A 6,532-nucleotide genomic window follows, 5' to 3' on the forward strand; every position below is an offset into this window, starting at 1 on the left:
GGAGGAATGAAGAGTGGTGATATGCCATGCGTTCTACCTAACAACAGGTGATGGTCTATTGATGTTATTGCTAGGTAATGTTCTGGGGGCCTGGGTTCAAAGCCATAGTGGTATTTGAATTCAATAAAAATCTGGAATTAAGAGTCTGATGATCATGAAGCCATTGTTGATTGTTGGCAAAAACCATCCTTCCCTAGGCTAGCCTACATGTGACTCATGAGCCATAATAATGTGTTAGACTCTCAACCGTCTTCTGGGCACTGGAAAGACTGAGAGAGGTCTCGCAGAGAGAAAAGGCTGCAGCCAGGGTTGGAAACAGAGTGGAGATGGCTGAGAGTCCTCAATGAGCTACCTGGAGGAATACAGGGACAAACAGAGTTTCTAGTCAAAGACTGATACACTGTAACACTCAAGATTCCGAAAAAGATTTCCTTCATGAGATTAGGTGATGAAATTACCAGAGAAAGCCTTGCTGTTGGTATTTGGTTAATTGTCCAAAATTTGAGCAAAGCATTTTTTGATTATCACTTAACATTACAACTAAGTATGGTGAAGAAACTCAAAAGTTTTTATTTGACGTTGGGAACTTTTGAGTTTCCTTACTATGCCTTGTCAAATGATTATCAAAAAAATGCTTCCCTCAAACTTTGTAGAATTAACCAAGTACCAACAGCAAAACCTTCTCTGGTAATGTCGTAATGAATGTGATTCTGCAGAGAGTGTTGTTATATACTTGGATGTGACACAGGGTTATTAGCAGTCCTACAGATTATCCCTTCTGGAATTTAGAGTATTAGTTGCCTGCTATATAATAGTTAGTCAATACTATTTTGTTCTTTTTTGTAGTAAAAGTATTAAAACCTGAATTCTTGGCTTGCAGTTTCTTTAAGTATGTAATTGGGCATCCAAATTTCTTGTTTAAAGTTACCATTTTGGGAACTTTAAAATAGCTAAGAACCTATCAGCAATCATTTGACATTATAGCAAATTATTTATTTATTCCCCAACGTGAAAGAACTTAAGATGAAATAAAAGATTTAGTATTAAAGAGCCCAACCTGCTGCTTTGTTACGACTTGCGTTCGGTTCTCATTTGATGCAAGAAGCTAATTTTATGCATCCAGTTGATAGAGAACTAAGAACAATACAGCACAGAACAGGCCCTTCGGCCCACGATGTTGGGCCAACCTGTGAACTAATCTAAGCCCATCCCCCTATACTATCCCATCATCATCCATATGCTTATCCAAGGACTGTTTAAATGCCCCTAATGTGGCTGAGTTAACTACATTGGCAGGCAGGGCGTTCCACGCCCTTCCCACTCTTTGAGTAAAAAACCTGCCTCTGACATCTGTCTTAAATCTATCACCCCTCAATTTGTAGCTATGCCCCCTCGTACAAGCTGACGTCATCATCCTCAGAAAAAGACTCACTGACCACCCTATCTAATCCTCTAATCATCTTTCCCCTCTTAGCTGCCTTCTCTCCAATGAGAACAGACCCAAGTCCCTCAGCCTTTCTTCATAAGGCCTTCACTCCAGACCAGGCAACATCCTGGTAAATCTCCTCTGCACCTTTTCCAATGCTTCCACATTCTGCCTGTAACATAAATCCGAAAGTTATTGGTGTCTATTTACACTATGACTCTGCTCGTTTAAAATGGATGACCATCTACTCTCTGTTTTTGATCATGTGTTTCAACAGATACAACAATATCAAGAGAGTCCTGCTAAGAACACTGATGTGCTTTACTGAAATATAGTTTAAGAAACTAAGAAAGATTACTTGAAAGTTTCCCTAATACTTGATGTGATCATCTTTGTCAAAAATATTTCTTGTTTCGTTAGAAGATATGAGACTTAAGGTCCTAGCTTTAAAAGATATTCAATGATTATCTGAAAGGTAGATGACTCCAAATTCAAACATAAAACGTGTTGTATTTCCTTTTTTGAACCAATCCGACACACTGCTAGGCCCATAGGTTTTGTTTTTCTTTTTTTTCAATTCATTAACGGGATGAGGGCATCACCGACTAGGCAGCATTTTTTAGCCATTCCTAATTGCCCAGAGGGCAGTTATGAGTCAACCACATTGCTGTGGATCTGGAATCATATGTAGGCCAGACTAGGTAAGGATGGCAGTTTCCTTCCCTAAAGGACATTAGTGAGCCAGATGGGTTTTTTTTCCCCAATAACTGACAATAGATTCTTGGTCATCATTAGATGCTTAATCCCAGATTTTTTCATTGAATTCTAATTTCACCATCTGCCATGATGGGATTCAAACCCACATTCCTCGAACATTACCTGGATTAAGAGTCCTGTGATAATACCACTAGGCAAATACCACAGGGCAGCATGGTGGCTCAGTGGTTAGCGCTGCTGCCTCAGAGCCAGGGACCTGGGTTCGATTCTAGCCTCAGGTGACTGTGTGGGGTTTGCATATTCTTCGTGTGTCTGCATGGGTTTCCTCCGGGTGCTCTGGTTTCCCCCCACAGTCCAAAATTGTGCTAGCTAGGTGGATTGGGGCTATGCTGAATTTCTTATAGTGTTCAGGGATGCCTAGAATAGGGGGATGGTTCTGGGTGGGATGCTCTGAGGGTTGGTGTGGACTTGCTGAGCTGAAGGGCCTGTTTCCACACTGTAGGCATTCTATATTTTTTTAAAAAGTTGCCTCCCCTTTGGTTTGCTGTAAGTAAAAGCAACTTTTATTTGGTATTGAACCATAGGAAAAGATATAGAACAGAGAGAGGCCATTAAGCATCAGTTGAATGAACTAGCTGTTTATTCTAATTCCACATGTTGGCACCTTGTCTATAACCGTGCGGGATACAATGCTTCAGCTACATGTCCAGTTGATTTTAATTTTATCTTTTTAAAAGAGTTGTGGGTTAATCCTCAAGTACCGAACTGGGCAGTGAATTCCGGACCCTTACCACTTTCTGAGTGAAAAAGGTTTTCCTCCTGTTCCCCTAATGTTTTGGTAACTCCCCTTAAGTCTCACAGAATCATAGTTGTTTATAGCCATTCTATCCACTGAGTCTCTGCTGGTCAACAAAGATCTTAACCTACAGCCCTGGAGGCTACGGCATTGCAGATGAATATCTAAGTGCTGCTTCACTGTTATCAGAGCTTCTGGCTTAGCCACCGGAGCAGACATTGAATTCCACAGTCCCACCACCCTCTGGGCTAAAAACATTCTCCTCAAATCTCCTCTCAGCCTTTTACCTCTTACCTGAAACCTATGCCCCTCATTATTGACCCCTCTACTCATGGAAAAATGGCTTTCTTGTTCACCCTACCTATGTCCCTCATTATCTTATACTTTTCTATTGGTTCACCTCTCAACCTTTGCTGCTGCAAGGCAAAATTACTCAGCTGATCCAAACTTTCCTAATTGCTTATCGGGACCTTACCAAAAGCTTTGCTAAAGTCCATGCAGATCACATCAAATGCATTACCCTCACCAACACTCATATAGTCATAAAGATATGCAGCTCAAAAACATACCTTTGTTCTAATTCATCCATGCCAACCAGATATTCCAAATTAATCTAGTCCAATTTGCCAGCTTATCTTTCTACACCCTTGCCATTCGTATACCCATCTAGATGCTGTACCTGACTCCACCACTTGGGCAGGCAATTCGTTCCATCTACACACCACCCTCTGCATGAAAAGTTGCCCCTTAGGTGCATTTTATTTCTTTCCCCTCTTCCCTTAAATCTGTGCTCTCTAGTTTTGGACTCCCAACACTGAGGAAAAGACCTGATTGCTCACGCTATCCATGTCCCTCATGATTTTGTAGATTTCAATAAGGCCACCCCTCACTCTCCAATAGTCCTGGCTACCTGCTCAAAAACAATCAATCAAATTTGTCAGACAAGACCTTTCCTTAACAAGACCATACTGCCTCCCCTTGATTAATCAATATATCTCCAAGTATCTATTATGCCTCTCAGAATGCTTCCTAATAATTTCACCACCACCGAGGTTAGACTGACCCAGCTTGGAATTTCCTGGTTGATTCTGTCATCCCTTGTTAATGATCTGTGCACCTTGGTAACTGACTTCTCCACTGGGGGAAATGCATTTCCATATCTACTCTATCCAAGGCACCTACTATTTTGCACAAAACACCAAAAGAACTGCTGATGCTGGAAATCTGAAACAAAAATAGAAATGGCGAGAAAATCTCAGCTGGTCTGGCAGCATCTGTGGAAATAAATCAATTTTGGATCCAGTGACCCTTTCTCAGAAGATGCCCTCAGTAGGCAGCATGGCAGCTCAGTGTTTAGCACTACTGCCTCACAGCAGCAGGGACCGAGGTTTGATTCCAGCCTTGGGCTATTGTATGTGGGGAGTTAGTACATTCTCCCCATGTCTGCACGGATTTCCTCTGGGTGCTCCACTTTCCTCCCACAGTCCAAAGATGTGCTGGTTAGATAGATTGGCCAAGCTAAGTATTCAGTAATGTGTGGGTTAGTCATGGGAAACGCAGGGTTGCAAGGGAAGGGTCGGACTGGGTGAGATGCTCTTCAGAAGGTCAGTGTGGACTCAATGGGTTGAATGGTCTGCTTCCACACTGTAAGAATTCTACAAAATATGCCCATAATAGCTCGAAAAAGGATCTTATTTCTTATGCATAAGATGGTGGGGAGCGTCGTGGCTTGCATGAGAACAAACAGTAGGTGGACAAAGGGCCCAATAAAAGCAAAAAATTGTTGAGCGGACAATGAAGTGGTTGAAAGTCAGTTGTGGGGGTTGGTGAATAATGGCTAATGAAGACTATTAGTGACTGACAATGCATGTTTGTAATAGCCGACCGTGTGACAATATGTCCTGGGTTATGGGAATGGTGAAGGAAAATATGGTGCTCAAGCTCTAAAATTGTTGAACTTGATATTGAGTACGGAAGGCTGAAGGGCTCCCAAGTGAAAAATGAGGCGTTGTTCTTCCGGCTTGCACTGAGCTTCGCTGGAACATTGCAGCAAGCCTGCGGCAGAGATATTTTCCGGAGAACGGGGAGATGTGTTGAAGTGACAGCAACTGGAAGCTCAAAGTCTTTTTGCATACATAGTGTAGGTGCTCTGTAAAGTGGTCACCCAGTCTACATTTTGTTTCCCTATCACAGAGGAGACCACATTGTGAGCGGCAAATGCAGTAAACTAGATTGTGTGAAGTGCAGGTGAAGTGGTGCTTCACCTTGAAGGTTGTTTGAGGCCTAGGATAGTGGAGAGGGAGGAAGTAAACATGGAGGAGTTACAATTTCTGCAATTTCTTGGGAAAGGGCTGTGGGGATGTGTTGGGAGCGAGGATAGTGGAGAGGGAGGAAGTAAACATGGAGGAGTTACAATTTCTGGGGAAAGGGCTGTGGGGATGTGTTGGGAGCGAGGAGAAGTGGACCAGGATGTCCAGGGGGAAATGGTCCTTGCAGAAGGCTGACAAGGGAAGAGAAGGGAATAGAATATGTGTCTGGTGGTGGTATCCTGCTGGAGGTGGTGGAAATGGCAGCTAATGATCATCTTTATGTGGATGCTAGTGGGATGGTAGATAATGACAAGGGGGCCTACTTTGTGCACTTCAATTGAGTCATCCCTCAGCCTTCTCTGTTCCAAGAAAAACATATCTCACTGCCCAATCTTTGCTTATTGATATAACTTTTAGGCCCTGGCAACATTCTTGCAAAGCTCTGCGAGAGGGAGGGAGAGGGAGAGAGAGGGGGGGAGAGAGCAATTTTGCCATTCTTGTTATGCGATGATCAGAACTGTGCATCAGACTCCACTAATCACATCCCTGCTTTTGTATTCAATACTCTGAACAATGAAGGACAGCATTCCATATGTTCTCTTTACCAGAGTATCTCTCTTAATACACAGTTTAAGATATATTCCCTTGCTTTGTTTGCCTTCACAAATGCATAAATTCACACTTCTCCAGATTGAGTTCAATTTGTCACTTTTGTGCCCACTTAACCAAGTTGTTGTTAACAACTGAAGGATCCTGTTCTCATACAGCACCTATATTTCCCCCTTAAATTAGTATTGTTGCAAGATAACAAAGTGTGGAGCTGGATGAACACAGCAGGCCAAGCAGCATCATAGGAGCACAAAAGCTGATGTTTCAGGCCTAGACCCTTCATCAGAAAAGGGGGATGGGGAAGAGGGTTCTGAAATAAATAGGGAGAGAGTGGGAGGCAGATCAAAGATGGAGAGAGGAGAAGATATGTGTAGAGGAGACAGACAAGTTAAAGAGGTGGGGATGGAGGTAGGGAGGGGATATGTCAGTCCGGGGAGGACGGACAGGTCAAGGGGGCGGGATGAGGCTAGTAGGTAGGAAATGGAGGTGCGGCTTGAGGTGGGAGGAGGGGATAGGTGAAAGGAAGAACAGGTTAGGGAGGCGAAGACGAGCTGGGCTAGTTTTGGGATGCAGTGGGGGGAGGGGAGATTTTGAAGCTTGTGAAATCCACATTGATACCATTGAGCTGCAGGGTTCCCAAGTGGAATATGAGTTGCTGTTCCTGCAACCTTCGGG

The sequence above is a fragment of the Stegostoma tigrinum genome, chromosome 7 (genome assembly GCF_030684315.1).
Source record: "Stegostoma tigrinum isolate sSteTig4 chromosome 7, sSteTig4.hap1, whole genome shotgun sequence".
Classification (NCBI taxonomy): domain Eukaryota; kingdom Metazoa; phylum Chordata; class Chondrichthyes; order Orectolobiformes; family Stegostomatidae; genus Stegostoma; species Stegostoma tigrinum.